The sequence below is a fragment of the Gracilinanus agilis genome, chromosome 6 (assembly GCF_016433145.1).
Source record: "Gracilinanus agilis isolate LMUSP501 chromosome 6, AgileGrace, whole genome shotgun sequence".
Lineage (NCBI taxonomy): Eukaryota > Metazoa > Chordata > Mammalia > Didelphimorphia > Didelphidae > Gracilinanus > Gracilinanus agilis.
This window is the reverse complement of record NC_058135.1, coordinates 232,583,668-232,606,952: the sequence shown is the minus strand read 5'-3', so window position 1 is coordinate 232,606,952 and position 23,285 is coordinate 232,583,668.

The window sequence follows — 23,285 nt, the reverse complement described above, 5'->3', positions numbered from 1 at the left end:
CTGGGTTCCAGGATGCTACCTGAGTCCAAGCCCTGGGCAGCTTATGGTATAGAATTGGAGGACTTCCAGGCAATGCTCTTGAACTAAAACATCTCTACTAATACCTGGACTAAGACATCTCTACTAATGCCTGGAATTTTACCCTTAGAGAGTCCTTCCTCTGGATCAAGCTGCATTCTTTTCCTTACAGCCATTGACAAAGGCAAACATTAAGGAGGAGGAGCGCACTGAGTTCTTAGTAGGAAGGAAATGAGGAAAGGGGCAGCCAACGTTTCCCTCTCCTGGATTTTGCTGGGGACCTGTTCAGTGGTTCCCATGGACCTGGTGCTCCTGAGCTGCCACTCCGGGAGGAAGCCCGTCAGATGGCAGGTCTGCCCTGGAGATCTTTACAAGAAATGCAGAGGAATCTTGCCCCAGCGGGGAGGCCCGGGAGGCCACGCTGGGCTCTGTGGGATTGGGGAGGAAGGGAGCATCCAGCGCGCGTGGCTCTGAGCCCCCTCAGGCCCAGCCGCGGCCCCAGCTCCTCAGCTGTGGTGTCGCTCAGGGCTCCCCACTAAGCCCCGGGGTGGAGCTGGAGATTAATTTCGGCCGCACCTGGCAGGCAGGCAGCAGCCCCACGGCAGGGCTAATGCTCTGTGACCACAGCAGCCCGGCGGCCGACAACTGGCCCCCGGGTCAGACAATGAGCTTCTTTGGCTCGTTAGCCAGCCGCTCACGTGTCATCCCAGCCCCCCACGTGCCGGGGGGTGGGCGGGTGGGGGGAGGACGCTGTGTGTGTGCTGGGGCAGACCCTGTGTGCGCGGAGGAGCACGTCTGTGGCTGTGTGTGATGGAGCCTCTATACTTGTCTGACTTTGTACCAGGGAGGGGAATGAGCTCAGCGGAGAGTCGGAGGGGGGTGGGGACAGTAAAGGGGGCACAAGAAATGGGGCCTGCGGGCCGGGGTGCCAAGCCTTAGAGGGCAGGATTTCCCCCATTCCCTTCACAGCCCCCAGGTCCCAAATGTGGATGGGGAACACCATGCCCCCTCAGGCTTTATAATAGGCCAGTTAGGCTTCCAGAGTTCCTAGAGTAGAGGCAGTAGGAAGACATTCTCCTCGTGGACCCCTTTGGAGCCCACCCTCAGCTTCTAGCTAAAAGGAAGGCCTCTGAAAGCTGCTCAGAGTCTAGGGAGAGATGCTAGAGGGCCCGAGCCCACTTCTAGTCAGAGTTGTGCTTTGGGTTCCTACTTCCATGGTCTGGTTTCTGAAAAATACCCTTCCTGCTCCTTTTCCTAAATATTCCCCCCGGAAGGAGTGGCCTTTCTCCCCAATCTGGACCCAGGATCATGACAAGGACTTCCTACTGTACAGGGAACTATGGGGTGAAGAGGCTGGGGAGAAATGTCAACTCAAAAGGTCAGATGGGACTGGCCTAAGCTGGTGGGAGCTGGGACTTCATCCCATATGTTTGGGAGCTATATCTGGGACCAGTGTAGACACACACTTTCCCCTTTTAACTTGTGGTTCAGTGAACTTAGAAAAATAAAACAAACTTTTTTATATTTAATGTTTCAATTCAATTGACCATAATAATTTAATTTTTAATCCTGTTATTTTATGAATTTAAAAACATTCCTCTGAGTTCGTAGGCTTCACCAGACTGTATATAAGGGGTCCAGGACACCAAAAGGGTGAAGAAGCTGTGTTACACCGTAATCTGGGGTGGAGAACAGACCAAGGAAAAACCTAGATACCCTCCCACAGGTGGATCAGGGTTTACTCTTCCCTGCCCTCCTAAGGCATTTTCTTGTGGATCTCCCAACTTTGTCATCTGCCACCATGATGTCTGCTGGGTTCTATGGGCTTCATCATCTCTAGCCCAGGCCAGCTGTCCCTTGACTTCTACCCCCCCCAACTAAATTTGATCAAGGAGGACTCTCTATGTACCCAGATTCCTGGTCTTGTTCTCCTTCCCTCATTCTCCTAGCCCCTACCCCACTGGTCTCTGGGTCCCCACCCTCCCCCACTGCTCTCCATGAGGCCCCCACAGCAGGTGCAAGAGGCAGACGCCAAGGCCTGAGCAACTGCAGGCGAAATCTGAGATGGGGATGGTCACCATGCATTCTCTCTATCCTTCTCCCTTCCCCCCCAAACAGCCTCAAGCCAACATTGGACACGGTTACTTGTCCAAGGGAAGGGGGGCACACTATAAGGACTGATGGGGGTGAGGAATAAATCAGAAAGTGTCCAGCTCGTTTTCCATGTACTCTTCCCCTTTCTCTCACAGAACCCTATCCTTGATAGGTTCCTCTGTCTGTCCCCCAATCAAAGTGTTTCCCCCCTGATGAGGGAGGGTAGAAGGAAGGCAATTGCTTTCTGGGAAAGAATATATACTATTGGGAAGTGTGAGTATGTATGTTTGAGTGCTTGCCCATATACCTGATGGAGTAGGGATAGGACTGGAGGTGGTCCTGACTAAAGAAGGAATTAGGAGACCCTTCTGAATTCCTTTGGCCCCTTATCAATGATTCCTCTACTTCTGATCCTGGAAAAGATGCTAGAGATCAGTTAATCCAACTTCCTTATTTTAGAGGTGGGGAGACTGAGACTCAGAGTGATTTGCTCAAAGATATTTGAATTTAGGTCCTTTGCCTACCAGCTGAAAATAATAGCTCTTATTTTGTCATGTGTCATTTTAAGCTTTGGAACTCAGAACTTCCTGACTCTTGGTCTGGTGCTCTAATTCAATGAGCTACCTCACTCTCTGTGAGGGAAATGGCACAAGAAAATTGATAAGGTAGAGAATATTCAGAAGAGGGTACTGGGAGGGTTAAGAGGCTTGAGTCCATGCCTCTGAGGATTACTTGAAGGAACCAAGACTATTTAGTCTAGAGAAGACTACTTAGGGTTGAAATGACTTCAAGAGTTTGAAGGAATTTTATGCAAAAGAAGGATTCAATTTGTTCTTTTTGGCCCCAAAGGCAGAAGAGAGGTATAAGTGGAAGGTACAAAGAGGTAAATTCACACCTCATGTCAGGAAAAACTTCCTACTAATTAGTGCTGTCCAAAAGGGGAATGGAATGCCTCAAGAGGTGATGAATTCTCTTTCCTTGGTGTTTTCAGCAAAGGTTGGATGATGCCTCATCAGGGTCAGCATGTATTTCCTTTAGTGTCTAAGATAGACTAACTGAATGATCAGGTCCCTTCCAATATCCAAAGTCTATAGTTGAGGATGTCCTGCATTGCCCTGCCTGGGTAATGTTGGCATTTCAACAGATCCTTCCAGAACAAGTTTATTTCAGAATCTAAAATGCCTTTTTACTTCCTCTGCTTCTCTGCCAGCCTAGCCTTCCTACCCACAACAGCTGGTCCTTCCCAGGAGAAAATTCCAGGCAACCAATAGGGCTGTGGGCATCCCTTTAGGTAGAGACTTTGATGTTGGGGTAGGGGCTTAGCTGAGGGCAGAATGCTTGGCCAGCTGTCTGATTTGCTCTACTCCCAGGTATCTTGAAAAATAATAATAAAAATAACTCATTTATATTTCACATAAGTAACACATTTCTCATAATAATTCAGGTGGGTACAGTTAGTATTCCCATATTACAGATGGAAAAACTGATAAACAGGGTGTTCACCTTTTTATGTATTCCCAGTGCTTACCATAGTGCCTCATGCAAAGTGGATACTAAATGCTTGTTAACTGACTGACTTTATTGACTTATCCAGTGTTACACCCTTAGGGCATGTCCAAAGTAGAGTTTGAATCCAGATTTCCTGATACCAACTCCAATATCCAATCCACTATGGCACAGCATCATTTGTTGAATAGAGTGAGACCTAGAGTAGAATTTTCCCCTGCTCCTGGCTAAGAATGTCAAGTGCAGATGGTCTGGGGAGAAAAATATCTCCCAGGAAGGTCCTGGGAGTCAGGGCAAGGCATCTGGTAATTTCACCTTTATGTCCAACAGGAGAACAAAATATCCTTTCTTATTGGCCATTTTTGAGTAGGAGCAGGGAGGGAGGGAGATCTCAGAGCTTCTGAGGAGATTGAGTCTAACAAGGATACCTTCTTTGCCCCTCTTTCCCAAGGGCTGCTCTGAGGGTGCAGAGCCCAGGAGATGTCTGGCTCCCTAGGAAGTCTGTGGAGCTTAGGCTCCAGCCTCACCCCAAAGCCTGGATATAGGGACCCCTCTAGTAGGGCTTGTGGGGGGTGATGGGTTGGGCAAGAACCTCTCTATCACCTGATAGAGTTCTGAGTTCTAAACTCAGATAAGAGTTTGAGTTCTAAAACAAGCCTCTCCTTATTATACTGTCTAGCTTCCCAATCTGATGAATCAAGGACCCTTCAGGCCATTCTCCCTCTCATTCAAGGTCTGATTTTACCCAGTCAGCTCCAGACCATGCTTTATTCAATCTAGTCATTCACCAAGACCCCAGGGTCTAGCCACAAATGAATGAATGAATTTTAATAGTGGAAAAAATTCATTAATTGACAAATATAACAGCCTTTTCTCAATTTTCACCCTTCTTGATCTCTATGTAGCCTTTGACATTGTCAGTCCCCATCTGTCCTGGGCCTGCTTCTATTTTTCAGTTATGGACCTTCTCTCCTCTTCTATACCATCACTTGCTGATCTCATCAGCTCCCAAGGATTCAGTTATTATTATCGTCTTTCTTCCAATCTCCAACACCCCTCCCCCACTAACTGCACTGAGAGCCAATGTAAGAATCCTGTTGACTTGGATCCCAGGATGAAGGCTACAATGAAGACAGAATACCTTGATAAGAGGGCGGGGAAGCACAACTCACTTCAGCCTCCACACTTTCACTCACACCTTCAGCTTCTGCTGCCAGCTGGGGAAGATCTGACCTCAGGACTCATCAATACTCCATCAGCCTAATCTAGTCAATCAGCAGAGCAGAGAAGAAGCCCCTTCAGGACAAAATAGGCCAAACCCACAGATCCAGCAAATCATCAGAGGAGCCAGATTACAACCAATGACAGAGGGGAAAGGAGGAAAAAATATGAGTAAACAACATAAAAAGAAAAAAGAAATTGCAATCAATGGCTTCTATCCAGGTAATGAACAAAGAGCAAATGGAATACAGGAAGGCCAAGGAGCACCAAGCAAAAGTGCAGAAACTCCAGCAAATTGGACTCAGGCTTTGGAAGAACTCAAAACACAATTTAAAAAATTAAGAGAGGCTGAAGACAATTGGGAAAAGAACTTAAAAGTCAAAATAATCCATCTGGAAATAGAGGCACATGAACTAAAACAAGAAAATAGTGTAGCAAAAACCAGAATTGACCAACTTGAAAATGAGGCAAAGAAAATGAAAGATGACCTACAAAGCAAAACAGACCAGAAGGAGAAGGATGGCCAAAAAACCAGGGATGAAATTCAGTCTTTAAAAATTAGAATCCAACAACTAGAAGCAAATGCCTTCACAAGGCAGCAAGAGTCTATAAAACAAAATCAAAAGAATGAAAAAATTGAGGAAAGTATGAAACATCTCATTGATAAAATTAAAGACCTGGAAAATAGATCCAGAAAAGACAATTTAAGAATTATTTCACTACAGGAAAATCATGACAAAAGAAAAAGCCTGGATATCCTTCTACAGGAAATTATCTAAGAAAACTGCCCCAACATTCTTGAACAAGAGAGAAAAGTAGAGATTGAAAGAATCCACAGGTCATTTTTCTGCAATTTAATCCCCAATTGACAATACCCAGGAATGTTATAGCCAAATTCAAGAACTACCAGACCAAGGAAAAGATATTACAGTCTGTTAAGAAGAAACCATTTAGATATCATGGAACCACAGTTAGGATAACACAGGACCTGGCTGTATCTACATTGAAGGACCAGAAGGCATGGAATATAATATTCTGGTAAGCAAGGGAACTGGGTCTACAAGAATCAACTACCCAGTAAAATTAACTATATTCTTGCAGAGGAAAGTATGGTCATTTAATAAAATAGAAACATTCCAAGAATTCATAAAGAAAAGACCTGACTTAAAAAGAAAATTTGATGCCCAAACACAGAATTCAAGATAATCACCAAAAGGGAATTAAGAAAGGGAAAAAATAAACAAAAAACTTTTGTTAATGTACCAAATATGTTCAAATTATTTATATTCCTTTAAGAAAGGATGATATTGGTAACTCTTAAAAATTGTTGTTATCGTCAGGGTAGCTAGAAGAAGTATACTTAGAAGGAATAGTGACAAATTGTATGGGATAATATATATATACACAAGGTAAAAAGGTAAAAAAGGAGGATAATACTAAGAAAAATGGGAAAAGAAACAAAATGGGGTAATTTTATATTTCATAAAGAAGTGCATTGTGGGGGAGAAGACCAATACAATGGAAAGGTGAAAGAGGTTGGAGACAGTCTCCAAGAAAATTTTAATCATTATAGTGGGAAAGGTAAGAAAAGTTCAAATGGAAAAAAACCCTCCAACTTCAAATTCTATCATCATCAACATCATCATTATCAACATCAACATCATCATTATCAACATCAACATCAACATCTAACATCTTTTCTTGGCCCTGGAAAGATTTTTGCTGGGTGGCTTAACCTAATAGCATACTCTGCAGAGTACTGAATGAGAGCCAAAAGACCTAAACTCTAGCCTTCAGTGCCACTATGTGTCCTTTGGAGGTAAAAAGAAAGCCTTATTTTTCCTGGAAAAAAGAATGCAAGACTTCAAAACTTAGCTTAAAAATGAAGGGAAAATTTTATTTAAAAAAATTATGATCATCTTTCTAATGATTCTTTCTCATTTCTACTTTTTGAAGCCTAATTATACTTCTAATTATCTATTGGGCCTCTCAATCTGGATGTCCTATAAACATCTTAAATGCAACATGTTCAAAACCAAACATTTTTTCTCTCACCCCCACATACTCCAAATCCTTCCCTCTTCCTAGCTTCCCTATTACTGTTGAAGGTAATGTCATTTTCCCAGGCCCCCAGGCTCACAACCCAAGTGTTATCCTAAATTCCTCATTCTCTCTTACCCCCATATTCAATCTGTTGTTGTCAGATCCTACTGAGCCTGCCTCATAAATGCCCCCTTTTCTCCACTGACATTCACAGGCCTTTATCACTTTACTTATGTAGTGCAAAAGCCTTCTGCTTGGTCTCCCAGTTTCAAATCTTTCACAACTCCAGTTCATCCTGCATTCAGCTGCCATTTACCACCTCCATCCACCCCTCATTCAATCAATAAACTCCAATGGTTCCCTATCACCTCCAGGATCAAATATAATCCTTTGTTTAGGATCCAAAGTCCTTTAGAACTCTCCCCCTCCTACCTTACCCATCTTCTTATACCTTACTCTTCCCCCTGTCCCCCAACTCCTCTCATGCACTGGCCTCCTTTCTATTCATAGAATAAGACATTTCATCCCTTGATTCTGAGTATTTTTTAAAAAACCCTCTTAACTTCTATCTTGTTACCACTTCTAAGACAGAAGACTGGTAAAGAGGAGGCAATAGAGGTTAAGTGACTTGCCCAGGGTCACATTGCTAGGAAGTATCTGAGATCAGATTTGAACCCAGGTCCTTCTGACTGTAGGTCTGGCACTTTATCCGCTATGTGACCTAGCTGTCCAGTTCTGGATATTATCACTAGCTGTTCCTCTTGCCTGGAATGCTCTGCCTCCTCATCTTTGCCTCCTGGCCTTCCACTGACTTCCTTCCAGTCCCAACTGAAATCCCACCTTCTACAGGAAGCTTTTCCTATCCACCTTAATTGTAATGCCTGCCGAATCACTCCAACTTATTCTGTATTTATGTTGTTTGTACATAGTTATTTGCATGTTGTCCTCTCCATTAGACTTTGAGCTCTTTATTTTTTAATTAATTAATTAATTAAGAATATTTTCCCATGGTTACAAGATTCATGCTGTCTCCTTCTCCTTTTTCTCTCTCCCCTCCCAGAGTTGATAAGCAATTCCATTTGGATTATACATGTATCATTGTTCAAAACCTTTTTCCATATTATTCATATTTGCAATAGAGTGATCTTTTAAAGCCCAAACCCCAGTCATATATCTATCAAACCATGTAATCAATCATATGCTTTTCTTCTCCATTTCTACTCCCACAGTTCTTTCTCTGGATGTGAATAGCATTTTTTCTCCTTTGAGCTCTTTAAGGGAAGGGACTGTATTTTTGTATTGTTTTGATCTCTTTTTGTATTCACTAATATTTAGTGCAGTGTCTCATACATAGTAGTAACTCAATAAATGCTTCCGGCTGATGAATTCCTCCACCTATCCACTCAGACTTTAGAGCCTAGTCTTACTGTTAAGGCACTGCTTTCCTCTATTCCTTGCCTCCTCCCAACCTCTTTCTGAGGGATCAATTTTCAAATCAATATTACTATTACTTATGGAAAGATCTCATGTATCTACTTATAATCTCTGTGATGGCCCTAGAACAAAGCTCTTTTCCCTGAGTACTGACCTGTGATATGTGCTGGGACTGTTTGGATTTTGTCTTTTTATCTCCAGTGCCTAGGAGTAGTAGTGCATAGTAAGTGCTTAATAAATCCTTGCTGATTAATTGGTTCATAACCTGTTTCCAGAGCTCCTAGAAACTTCTTCAGGACTGTCCAAGTAAAGAGGCTCTGTCGTGGGGTGATACTACACAGAAACCCAGGGTCCTGCACTATAAAGTTTCTTCTGGGAGTCCTCAGGTCCAGACTCCTGCATCACTATAGGACACTTATCATAATCTCCCAGGTGATGATTTCTCCACTTAAAATACATCAGAGATGTCTATGAATGGATTGTTGATATGTCCTGTTACCTCTTCCTGCTCTTCAGTCAGCCATGAGTTGAACCATCTGTCCATCCTCACACCCCTTATCCACTGTCTTCCTTTATTATGGCCTCATAGTCTTCCATGCTGGACTTTCCAAATGCATATAATTGGAAAAAGATAGCCAGAAACTATTCTCGAGACATTTGCTGTTGCCCAGGGAAAGAAAGGCCTGGGATTGTGACATGGAGCAGCTTGGTCTTCCTTTCTAAATTGAGTCACAGAATCCGAAGGTCAGGAAAAATTGAGAGATCATTTAGGCCAGCCAGTAAAATAATTCCATCTGTAACATTCTAGAGAGATGGTCCATCAGCTTCTGCTGAAACACTTCCGGGGATGGGAAATTCTTTATTTTATAAAATAATGTATTGCTACTTACTACTTAAGACCTAGTTCAAGGCTCAAGAATAATCCTTTCCTGATTTCTCCAGTCCATACTGATATGCCCCTTCTCTGAATTTTAACAGCTCTCACAAAGTGGACTAAATTTCAGAACTAGTAGGGCTTAGTGATCATCCACTCCAATTTCCTTATGTAACAGATGGGGAAACATGCTCAGAGAGAAAGGGGATCTCAGTGGCAAGAGAGAACACTTCTCATGCTGTGTTGTGTTGCTCGATAGTTACTTCATGGTGGCCCTCTCCAGCATAACTTTATGCTTCTTGAGGTCAGGGCTCAGACCTACTCTTCCTCTGGGATCCTTGAGGGTAAGAACAAAGTTTTTTCTCTTTTGTTTTCCAGTCAAGGACCAGGAATTTCATCTAGATTTTCCCCATTGCTCTTGGAATTTAATCCAAAGTCTTCACTTTTCAAAACTCCAAACTCTTGACTTTTCAAAACTCCACAGACTACTCTGATAGCTTTATGTCTAGTGGGTATGACTGTGAACAAGTCACTGAACCCTCATAAGCCTTACTTTTCTTATTTGCAAAATGGGGGATCCTGAATCAGGAAATCACTTTGAAAACTTATGGTCATTCAGTTGTTCGGTTATATCTTACTCTTCATAACCTGATGGATCAATACTGTCCATGGAATTTTCTTTGCAAAGATCCTGGTTTGTCATTTCCTCCTCCAGTGGACTGAGGCAAATGGAGTTTGAACTGCCCAGAGTTACACAGCTAGTAAGTGTCTGAGATTCACTTAGGCCTTCCTGGGTCCAGGACCAACGCTTTATCCATTGAGTCACTTAGTTGCTGAGATTATATAAATATCAGTTGTTACTAATGATATCACTGTTCTATTCTACCAAAGATACAGTTGATGTTTCTCCAGTCAGACAAGGATGTTCTTGTTTTCAATCACCAAAATTCTTTTCCTAAATCAGAGGCCTTATCATTTCACTCCACTACCCAATAAATTCCAGTGGCTCCCTAACAGGACCAAAAACAAAATTCTCTCTTTGGCATTCGAAGTCTTTCATATCCTAGCCCCCTCCTATCTTGCCAGTCTTACATCTTACTCCGTGCCATATACACTTTGATCCAGTGACAATGGCCTCCTTGCTGTTTCTTTAACAAGACAAGTCTCTTGGCTTTGGGCATTTTCTCTGATTGTTCCTCATACCTGGAATGCCCTCCCTCCCAATCTTCACCTCCTGATTTCCCTGAACTTACCCAAGTCCCAACTAAAATCTCTTCTTCACCAGGAAGCTTTCCCAATTGTTCAATACTAGTGCCTTCTTTCTGTTAACCATTTCCTTTATATTTATAGCTATTTATAGCTCATTTGCACATACAAATTACAAGCAACATTTCCCCATCAGATTTTAAGATCCTTGAGGGAAGGAACTATCTTTTGCCTCTGCTTGAACTCTTAGCACCACGTTGGGAATGAGTAAGTGCTGGTTGTCTGACTGACTGATTCCCTGAATCAGCTCCTTGCTTGCCCACCTCCCTAACTTTTTTCTCATCTTCCCATCCATCCTCTCCTCCATGAATGGGGTAGTCTCAAAAACCAGCTCTTCTACCTGTGATTCCTATGCTTAGACATAGCCTCTCCTTCCTTTCCACTGTCTTGCTCACCTGCTCATTGTCTTTGCTGAGCTTTAGTCTGAATGAGTAAAAGAAGCAAAAATGAGAAATTCAGAGACACATGAGAAGATGTGTATGAGTTGATGCAGAATGAAGTGAGTAGAACCAGGAAAACAACATACCAGTACAACAATATAAATGAAAGGAACACTAAAGGAAACCAAACTATGAGTATCTGGAGGCAGTACAATGGAAAAATCCCTGACTTAAGTTTCACCTCTGATGAGCATCTAACTTGGGGCAAGTCACTTAATTTCACTGGATCTCAGTTTCCTCATTTTTTGAAATGAGAAGGTTAGCTTCAGCAGCCTCAGAGATTCCTTCTAGCTCTATATCTATGAGGTTTAAAGAGATAAAAAGTTGCCCCAGTAGTGCTAACTTTATTATTTCATCTCACCTTGAAGTTCTGCAAGCCCCTGGTTCATCCTCCCTACTAGATTCTAGATTATTTTTTTAAAGTATGAGGACAAGGCTGCTTAATCATTCCTTTCTCCCCTATAATGCAGTACAGCACAAGTCTGCAAATAGTATTGAGAGAGAGAGAGAGAGAGAGAGAGAGAGAGAGAGAGAGAGAGAGAGAGAGAGAGAGAGAGAGAGAGAGAGAGAGAGAATTAAAATAGGATCTGGCTTGAATTCTTGAGTCAGAAATTTCCAGGATATTGTTCATGTAAGGAGTACAACCTTAGGTGGAGGACTGCAATCTTAGGTAGAGGATTGAGCCATTAGAGCAGAGATCTTCTTTGCTATTAGGTTACCCAGGCTATAAATAGATCTGTTTTCTCAAATCTTTTTATCTTCCAGGCACCAAGTACAATCTCATCTTGAGTCTAGGACTCAGCCCAGGATCTGTAAACTTCAGTGATGTTGGTAACTAGAAAAATTGTCATTCTCCTTGAGGGTAATATCTGGTTAGAAGGGTACTTACTTTTTCTTTGTGAGTCCTATGCCCTTAGAGGAAGGCCAGACTTCAAGATTTCTCTAGACTCCATGGGAGCTTGGATAGCCTGAAATGGAAGTGAAATAAAAGAGTGGAGATCTTGTCTCCAAATTACCCTTCCTTCTACATTTGTCCCTCAGAACCAGGGGTATACTAGAATCAGTTTTAACCTGCTCTCCAAAGGCAGTTGTTAAATTATTGGCTATAAATCAAGACTTAGCTTATTGTTTTGTTGATTATCTAGACTTTTAGAAAGTGTTAATAATGCAAATTAAATTAAAAGTGTGTTGTGCATACCCCACCCACCCCATCTCTTGCCAACCCTGTTGTTAAACATTTATCAGAACATCCCTTTTTGCTTATGAATCTTATTTGAGTTTTGTAGGAATGTGGTAGAAGACTCAGGGAATAAAGCCATTACCAGACTGGAGGTCTGGTGACTGTAGGATAACCCACCACCTAGCATTTATGAAGCAATTTAAGGTTTGCAAAGTTGTTGTTCAGTTGTTTTATTCCTGTCTTACTCTTTATGACCCCATTTGGGGTTTTCTTGGGAAAGATATTGGAGTGGTTTGCCATTTCCTTCTCCAGTTTATTTTACAGATGAAGAAACGGAGGCAAACAAGGTTAAGTAACTTGCTTAGAGTCATGAAGCTAGTAGGTGTCTGAGGCCAAATTTGAACTCATGAAGATGAGTCTTCCTGACTCCAGGCCTGGCACTCTCTCTAATTTACCTTTTAGCTGCCCTAAAGTCAGCAAAGTATTTTACATTTATTATCTCAGTTGAGCTTCATAACATCCCTGCCTAAAATTTAACCATTCCTAGGGAAAATGGGGATATTAGAAAGATCCACATTTCATCTACTTCCCTTTCTTCCCTGGAAGAGACTCCTAATGCCCTCCAACTTCCCCCAGAGACCTGATGCTCTGAACTTGGCTCCTTACCTTGGTCTATTCTTTCTCATGAAATATCTCTATTCCTCCTTTCCCTTCCCACTTTGGGAAATTTCTTGCCATTTCCTTTCAAAAGGAAAGTTTTCAGGCTTAGTCCTATACCTCCTTAACTCTGCTCTCTGCCAACAATAGAATTATATCAAAGCTAGAAGCATTGTGAAAGAACATCTAGTTTAGGAGTTCTTAACCTTTTTATTGTCATGGGTCCCTTTGGCAATCATATAAAACCTATGAACCCTCACAGGTTTCCATTAAAGAAATACTTTATAGGCATTTTATTCTCAGAATAAAACTGATGGTTTAGATACACAATCCTAAGAAATGCTAACTTTCAGTTAGAAGTTATTGATGGGCAGCTGGATGGCTCAGTGGATTCAGAGCCAGGCCTAGAGACGGGAGGTCCTAGGTTCAAATCTGGCCTCAGACACTTCCTAGCTGTGTGAGCCTGGGCAAGTCACTTAACCCCCATTGCCTAGCCCTATAACAAATAAAATTAATATAGAAGCATATATATACACAAAGATATTAGGGTTTAAATTAAAAAAAGAAGTTATTGAAAATGAAGATGCAATTCTTTTCCCCATCCAAGTTCACTAACACACTGAAATCTACCTATAGATTCTACATTAGGAAATCCTGGACCAATTCATTTATGCTATAGATGAGGAAAAAGCGATACAAAAAGAGAAACTGAGTTTCCCACAGTCATACAATAAGTTAGTGAGTCTTAGAGCCAAGACTTCAGTGGCCTTTCCATATCAGTGCTCAGGACAGTGTCTGGCATATAGTAGACCCTAAAGAAATGCTTGGTGATTGATTGGGTTTCATTGCCTAGTATTTGAATAGAACCTTCTAGAAACAGGCCTTTTGGGCCTTCCTTAATCCAATTTTATTTTAGAACTAAGGAGCCCTGTTCAATAGCATGGAGTACCTCACACAGAGTATATTGGGATATCCTCCTATGAATTGGGTTGAAGGACTGAAGTACGTGCAAAAGAAAGTAATCATACTGGTCTGGAGACTAGAAACCATCATACAGGAAGATAACTTGAAAGACTTGGATATATTTAGCTTGGAGGAGAAGAAACTCATGAGTGGGGCATGATAGCTGTCTTCAAATCCCCTCAAGAGATATCTTATAGAGTAGGAATTATATTTGATCTACTTGGAGTTATATTTGGTCTGCTTGTTCCCCAAGGGCAGAACTACAATAAGTAGAAGTTGCAGAAAGGCAGATTTCACCTCAATGTAAGAAAAAGTTTCCAAACAAATAGAACAATCTCAATGTTGAACATTCTCTCTCAGTGGGTAGGAAGTTTTCTCTCCTCAGAAATTTTCAAACAGAAGCTGGATGGTCATGTTTGAGACTGGTTGTAGAAGAGATTTGTAGTTTGATAATGTTGGACAAGCTGAACTCTGAGATCACAGAATTATAGATCTAGTCCAGACTTTTCATTTTGTAGATAAGGAAACTGATGCCTAGTGAGGTTAAGTGATTTGCCTCCAGTGTCATGCAAGGTAATAACTAGAAGATCTGATATTCATACTCAGATTCTCTGACTCCAAATCTTGTGATCTTCTACTCTGGTAGGCTTCCTCCAGGTCTGGGATGCCATCTTTTAGGTTGGCCTTATGTCTAATGGTATCCTGGAACTTCTTCAGAATGCCTCTTCCACATCTAATCTATGATTCTGTACGTGAGGTTTTCTGCATGGACTTTTAAAATATAAGCCTCTCTTTCTTTCTGCTCTGGGCTTCTACTCATGCCCACTCCCTTGCCCTAGTTCTATTTTTCAAGAGCTACCCACAGATCATGGCTGCTTCCCTGTTTCTATTGCCCTATGACCTACCCCACTCCCTATTAACTAGGCTTCTTTATGGCAGCTGCTTGATTAGGCTTTATTCCTGAGACACTTGCCTTAGAGAAAGAACTTAGTATCTGGAGAGGGTCAGGGATTGTCCATGGTCTCCATTAGAAGTCAATGACTTCTGCAAGACCACAAGTGGTGAGTGTTCCCAACTGTTACCAGGTGCCTGGCGTCCTCATGATGAGGGCAGAGTGACCCCTCCCTGGACTGGGGATGAATGAGCCTATTCATGTCCTGTGCTTGGATTGTCTCGCCACCCCCTCCCTGCCGCCCCAAACCCTAAGCTGGGCCCTGAATTCTTATCCCTGTCTTGCTAGCCTTGCTGCTGGTGGGAGCATTTATGGGCCTTCCTATAAACTTCTGAGCTGGTAACTTTATCCCGCTTCTTTCGGCCAAGTATCCGCCTCTAGCAGCTGGTTGCAAAGCTGGTTAATCTCCCAGAGTGCTCGGCTTAAAACCCATGACTCACAGAGGACAGGCTGAGCAGGGGGAGAGGGGTGGGTAGGCTGCCTTCAAAACGTGGCGCCCCAAGACCAGCAATCAATCAGCTGTTCTTGGCACATCTCAGGTTTCCCAGAACATACTCCCAACCTGGTGTTTTAGCGCCTATCCTTCCCCTGGGGGTGTTCTAGCTACCCCCAACCCCAACCTGGAGCCAGGCAATGAGGGGACCAAGACCTGAGCAATGAACAATGGCGCCAGTTTTGCTTTTGGTCAAGCCCTCAGCTATATTCAGGCTGTTGATGGTGATGTCCAAAAGACAGAGATTGGTGCCAATGGCCCCTTGTGAAACAGGGAGGAAAGAAGGCAGGCAGGAAGGAAGGAAGGCAAGAAGGAAAAAAAAGCAGGAAAGCAAGAAGGAAGGAAGGAAGGAAGGAAGGAAGGAAGGAAGGAAGGAAGGAAGGAAGGAAGGAAGGAAAGAAAGAAGGGAAGGGAGGGAGGGAGGAAGGAAGGAAGAAACAAGTGTCTATTAAACACTTATTGTGTGCAGACACTTGCAAATATTATCTCATTTAATCCTCACAACAACCCTAGGAGGGAGATGCTATTATTATCCCTATGCTACGTTGAGGAAATTAAGGCAGAAAATTTAAGTAATTTGTCCAGGGTTACATAGCTAGTAAGTATCTGAAGTTAGATTTGAACACATCTTCTTGACTCCAAGCCCAGTGCTATATCCATTGTGCTACCTAGAGAAGCCATGGCATCCCAATAGACACTGGATAGCTTACTGTACCATCTTGTCAGCTTACTGTACAATCTTGACCAAGCCTGGCTTCCATTCCCCTGGTTTTCATTTTACTTAGCCATATGTTCTTGGAGCAAGTCAGTTACTTTCTGTGAGCCTCAGTTTCTTCACCTATAAAATGGAGATAATTGTACTTATGGAATTGCTTAGGAGAAACCATTTTTGAAACTTTGAACTTAAATGTGAGCCATTATAAATCTAACAGCCATCAAGCACTTATTAAGTCTGTACTAAATAAATGACACTCATCCCCTATTCCCTGCGCTCAAGGAGTTCATATTCTTTTTTAAGTATATAAAAGCAATTGCTGGGGGCAACTGGGTGGCTTAGTGGATTGAGAGCCAGACCTAGAGATGGGAGGTCCTAGGTTAAAATCTGGCCTCAGACACTTCCTAGCTGTGTGACCCTGGGCAAGTCACTTAATCTGCATTGCCTAGTCTTATTGGGAAAATCAGGGGAGACAACTTAAATACTATATATGGGTCCAGAGGGGTGTGTAGGAGACAGGAATGGACAGTAGAGGGGACCAAACAAGTTAGGGAGATTGGGTTTAACTGTTAAGGAAAATGTCTGGTGACAGAAGTGACAGTTAGGCCTAACTGTCACCCTGCACCATTTAGACAAGGGCCTGTGGGAAATAGCAAGCAAATGACAAGAGTTTATAACAAATTTAATTAAGGGAACTATGGTAAAGGATGGGAATAGGGGTTTCTACACTTCCAGACTATGGGCAAACTACAGGGTCAGGTGAGGGATTTATCTACACTGAACTAAACCTAAAGCAGGACAGGGCCCAGAGAATAGCAGGACTGAAGTGGGCATCCTCACAGCAGAGTCCTGGAACACTCCAGCGATGTTGCAGCTCCTCCAGGACCACTATCTGTACTCTTTCAGGTGGGTAGATTCTGGGAGCTAACCCAGCCCAAGTTAACCTGCAACTCAGGTAGGGATTAATAGTCTCCACCAAAAAGCTCCCACAAGTAGATGACTGTCTTCCTTCAGGATCCCAGGAAATCAGGGTACAAACTCCACTTCCTCTGAGGTCTCCCAGGGTCAGTTACAACTTGTCCCAACCACCATGGAGTCCCTCTCAGAGAGAGAATACACTTCCTGCTTCCCCATTCCATTTGGAATTCTCAAACCCTTCCTGTTAGGTCTCCTAAATAATAGTTCGTAAACTTCCTCACAACACTAGCCCTTACCACTCTTCTGCCTTGGAGCCAATACACAGTGTTAACTCCAAGATGGAAGTTAAAGATTTAAAAAAAAAAAGCAATTGCTTTGTTATTTTTTCAATTAACAAGCATTTATTTTCTTTCCTTACCTCAACCCCTTAGACCCAATAAAAAAATTTTAAACCCCTGTAACGAATATATTTGTCTATATCTATATCTATATCTATATCTATATCTATATCTATATCTATATCTATATCTATCTGAAAGCAAAACACATTTCCACATTGTCTCATTCTGCATCTTGAGTCCCTTGCCTCTCCATCAGGATGTAGTGATATACTCACTCATCAGTCATCTGGAATCACAGTTGGTCTCTGCATTGGTTAGTTAAGTCTTTCCAAATTATTTTTCTTTATAATGTTGTTGTCATTGTATAAACTGTTCTTTTGTTTCTGCTCACTTCACTGTATCAGTTCACATAGATCTTCCCAAGTTTCCCTGAAACTGTATCTTCATTTCTAACATTGCAATAGCATTCCATTATATTTATATACAATAATTTGTTTAGCTTTTCTCCAATTTAGGGGCATCCATTGAGTTTTTAATTCTGTCACCACAAAAAGATGTGCTACAAATATTTCTGCACACATGCACAGTAACTTTTTCTTCTTTCTTTGATCTTTTTGCCTATATGCCTAGTCAAGATACTGCTGGATAGAAGGACATGAAAAGTTTAGTAACATTTTTGGACATAGCTACAAATTGCTCTCCAAAATGGCTGGACAATTTCCCATCAAGGGACTCGTGTCCTAAGAGAGAAATAGAAAATGGGAGAAGAAAAAGAAATTGAAGGTATTAAAATAGGCAACGAGGAGACCAAGCTATCACTCTTTGTAGATGATATGATGGTCTACTTAAAAAATCCTAGAGAATCAACTAAAAAGTTAGTGGAAATAATCAACAACTTTAGCAAAGTTACAGGATACAAAATAAACGCATATAAATCATCAGCATTTCTATATATCTCCAACACATCACAGCAGGAAGAGTTAGAAAGAGAAATTCCATTTAAAATCACCCTAGACAAAATAAAATACTTAGGAATCTATCTGCCAAGACAAACACAGGAATTATACGAACACAACTACGAAACCCTTTCCACACAATTAAAACTAGATCTAAACAATTGGAAAAACATTGAGTGCTCATGGGAAGGATGAGCTAACATAATAAAAATGACCATCCTACCCAAATTAATTTACCTATTTAGTGCTATACCTATCAAACTACCAAAAAACCTTTTTACTGAATTAGAAAAAAACTATAACAAAGTTCATTTGGAAGAACAAAAGACCAAGATTATCAAGGGAAATAATGAAAAAAATATGAAGGAAGGTGGCCTAGCAGTACCAGATCTTAAACTGTACTATAAAGCAGTAGTCATCAAAACAATATGGTACTGGTGAAGAGACAGAAGGGAGGATCAGTGGAATAGACTAGGGGTAAGTGACCTCAGCAAGAGAGTTTTCGATAAACCCAAACAACCCAGCTTTTGGGACAAAACCCCACTATTTAACAAAAACTGCTGGGAAAATTGGAAAACAATATGGGAGAGATTGGGTTTAGATCAACATCTCACACCCTATACCAAGATAAACTCAGAATGGGTGAATGACTTGAATATGAAGAAGGAAACTATAAGTAAATTAGGTGAGCACAGAATAGTATACTTGTCAGATCTCTGGGAAAGATTTTAAAACCAAGCAAGTGTTAGGAAAAAAATCACAAAATGTAAAATAAATAATTTTGACTACATTAAACTAAAAAGTTTTTGTACAGACAAAACCAATGCTACCAAAATTAGAAGGGAAGCAACTAATTGGGAAAAAATCTTTATAACAAAAATCTCAAAGGTCTAATTACTCAAATATACAAGGAGCTAAATCAATTGTACAAAAAATCAAGCCATCTCCCAATCAATAAATGGGCAAGGGACATGAATAGGCAATTTTCAGATAAAGAAATCAAAACTATCAATAAGTACATGAGAAAGTGTTCTAAATTTCTAATAATTAGAGAAATGCAAATCAAAACAACTCTGAGGTATCACCTCACACCTAGCAGATTGGCTAAAATGGCAACAAGGGAGAGCAATGAATGTTGGAGGGGATGTGGCAAAATTGGGACATTAATGCATTGCTGGTGGGGTTGTGAATTGATCCAACCATTCTGGATGGCAATTTGGAACGATGCTCAAAGGGTTTTAAGACTCTCTGCCTTTTGATCCAGCCATAGCACTGCTTGGATTATACCCCAAAGAGATAATAAGGAAAAAGACTTATACAAAAATATTTATAGCCGCATTCTTTGTGGTGGCAAAAAATTGGAAAATGAGAGAATGTCCTTTGATTGGGGAATGACTGAACAAATTGTGGTATCTGTTGGTGATGAAATACTATTGTGCTCAAAGGAATAAAGAACTGGAGGAATTCCATGTGAACTGGAATGACTTCCAGGAATTGATACAGAGTGAAAGAAGCAGATCCAGGAGAACATTGTACACAGAGACTGATACACTGTGGTACAATTGAACATAACAGACTTCTCTACTAGCAGCAATGCAAGGATCCAGAGCAAGGCTGAGGGACTTATGAAAAGGAAAACTAGCCACATTCAGAGGAAGAACTGTGGGAGGAGAAATAAAGAAAAAAACAACTGCTTGAGCATATGGGCTGATGGGGATATTATTGGGGTTGTAGACACTAAATGATAACTCTAGTCCAACTATCAATAATACGGAATTAGGTCTTGATCAGTGATACATGTAAAACCCAGTGGAATTGTGCATTGACTAAGGGGAACTGGGGGGGTTGGGGGAGAGGGAAAGAACATGAAATATGTAACTAGGGAAAAATATTCAAAATAAAAATTAAAAAAAAAAAGAAATAGAAAATGGGTTTTGAGATGAATCTTGAAAGAAACCATGGAAGTCAAGAGGTGGGGATGGGAGCAGGGAGACCGTTCTAGGCATAGGTAATAGTCATTGTTGTTAACTTCAAAATGAAGAGATTGGTTCAAGAGATCTTATATATGCCCCTCCAGGTCTGGTTTATGACATTTTATAATGCTAGTGCATCCTATTCTCATCATATGCCTGCCATATTCATTGGGGTCATAATATTGAGTCCAGGAAGGCCTTTAAGTTGAGCAGGATACTGGGAGTGACCATCCATCCTTAGAATCATAGAAATTCAGAGTTGGAAGAGATTTCAGAGGTCATCTATTCCAATACATAACTGAGCTGAAATGTTGTTTACAACATCCTCAAGAAGGCCAGCAAAATTACCAGAGGAGGGAATTCACTAGCAATCAAAGCAATTCATAGAAGAGGTGAAAGGCAAATATAGTAAAAGAATTAGGGAATATTTACAAATTTTTTTTCTTTCAAAATTAGAGACTAGAATTAAAATCAAGGAGTTAGTGCCAAAGTGGAGCCATTTCTAGGGAAGATATCTCAGGCAAGGCTCACAAAGGTTAGTTCTCAATGTCTTCAAATTTATGGAAGTCTGAAAATGTGATGCCAGATTACAGAGCCAGCAGAATAACAATGAGCAGTATCCTAGACAAGTAAAAACTAAGCAAAGGAAACTTGATAATGAAATAAGAGGCCATGGATATAAGAAACGTGGTAAAAATGTCAATGGTAGAGCCAATATTTTTTTCCACAATAAATGGAGACCATCAACATGATGAACTTTAAGAATTCTTAAGAACTTAAGAACTTCTGGTCCTGTTGAGAACTAATGTAACATAATAGAATCAATGTAATGACATTTACTTAGTATAATGAATGGGAAAAATGTTTTGGTTATAATTCAGACCTTATAGTAAATCATACAATTTACACTGGAGAGAAACCTTAAGAATGTAATAAATATTCTGACAAGTTCTTCCTGTGAAGACAAATCTTACTTGACATTAGAGCATAGCCATTTACATATAGGTATGACTGGCAAGGCAATACTCTAAATAATCCAAAGGAGCAATTGAAAAAATAAATGATAAGAATCAACTTCTGAAGAGTAAAGAATCCTGAATACTGTCCTCTGATAACTCACTTGTAAGAAGAAAGAGAGACAGGGTGAGCTTCCACTAATTTTTCCAGAGAAGTTTCAAATATTTCAGGTCTTTTCAGTTCAATGACAGCACTAGCAAATGACTGTTTTCTGTTATCTTAGTCAGAAATGGATTATTTTGGCCCCAGCAGCTCAGAAATGTCTATTAAGTTATGGAGGGATTGTCATCTTTGTTGATGGGCACACTAGTGAACTGTTAGGTCCTTGAGGTGTTAAGGGGGAAATCTAGAGAAGTAAGAGAAAAGGAACATTCCCAATTTTCCTTGTAGAAATGTAGAATCCTAATTTGAAGTGATCATAGAGGGCATCTGGAAAAATTTCCTAATGTAGCTGTCTTTCAACCAAAACAACCCTGACCTTCCCTGACTTTGCTTGCAGAATGTGGGTAACATGGAACAGTGGAAAATCTGAGATCTGGAGTCAGAGGACTTGAATTCAAATCTAAGCTCTGTCTCTTGTCTGTGTGACCTTGGACAAGTTGGTTAGCAGCTCTAGAACAAAGTTTCCTGAACTATAAAATCAGAGAATGGGATTAGATGACCTCAAAGATCCTTTACAGCTCTAAATCTGTGGTCTTTTTACATGGGTTTCAATACTTTATTAGAGGTTAAACTTTGGGGCAGCAAGTCCTTCATCTATAAAATGGGGTGGGGATGAGGTTGTACTAAATGATACCTATGGTCTTCCCTTTCCATTTTAAACTAGGTAAAATCACTACCTCATGATATAAAATGTTCCATCTTTTAAAAAATATATGAATTTTTATTGATATCTCATGTTTCTGTATCAACTGGATTTCCCTATGTGTCTCTTCCTCCTCCCACTCTCTTTCCCAGAGAGATACAGTTTTAGAGGTTCCCTGGTTATCTGAGAAATCAGAATAAAATATTTTGGTCCTCCCTTTGTACCAGAGAAGCCAAAATTTTTTTCTTTTTCTTTTATGGGATGTTTACATTACCTTATTGCAAAGTTTTGGGTTAGGTATACATTTCTGTGTTTTTAAACTTCCATGTCATCTGTGGGACTTCACATATTGTCTGTGAACTCCCCTTAAATTCCCACTTAATTTCTTATGTCAACTTGTAATATATTGAAACCACGATGAAGAAAGTCATGACGTGGAAGGGATTACTGTATTCTTTAAATATAACAATGAGTTTTTTAAAAGAGGGGAGAAAACCAGTTCAACAAAATTAACCAACTTATCCAAAAAAGGCTAATGTTATATGTAGCATATCTATAGTCCCCCAAATGGAGTGAGGTACCTTCTTATATATCTTCTTTCGGATCAAGTTTTTTTTTAAACCCTTGTACTTTCGGTGCATTGTCTCATAGGTGGAAGAGTGGTAAGGGTGGGCAATGGGGGTCAAGTGACTTGCCCAGGGTCACACAGCTGGGAAGTGGCTGAGGCCGGGTTTGAACCTAGGACCTCCTGTCTCTAGGGCTGACTCTCATTCCACTGAGGTACCCAGCTGCCCCTGGGATCAAGTTTTAAATATCCATCTTAAGATAGTTCAATTAGTATAAAATTTTCTTTGAAGTTGAGCTAAAATTTGCCTCCTTGGGACTTTCAAACATTACTCCTATTTGGGGTACATTGATTTGAGATACCTAAAGGACACCCATTAGAAATGCTTATAAGGCCATTGGTAATATGAGAATGAAGCTGAGGAGAGAGAACTTTAGAGCTGTATACATAGACCTGGGAGTCAATTGTATTTAAATAATAATTGAATTTATAGAGAAAATTGGTAGAAAGAGAAAAAAGAATAGATTCTACAAAAGAATCTGGAGGTGTGCCCATGGTCAAGGGTAATAATGGATGGTTAGAAGAATGGATGAATGGATGGATGGATGGATGGATGGATGAATATCTGAGTTTTATGAAGGCTCTCTGGGAAAGAGAGTGGGAGGAGGAAGAGACATATAGGGAAATCCATTTGATACAGAAACATGAGATATCAATAAAAATTCATATATTTTTTAAAAGATGGAACATTTTATATCATAAATTAGTGATTTTACCTAGTTTAAAATGGAAAGGGAAGACCATAGGTATCAGTTAGTAAATAACTTTGCCCAAGGCACATAACTAACTCTGAG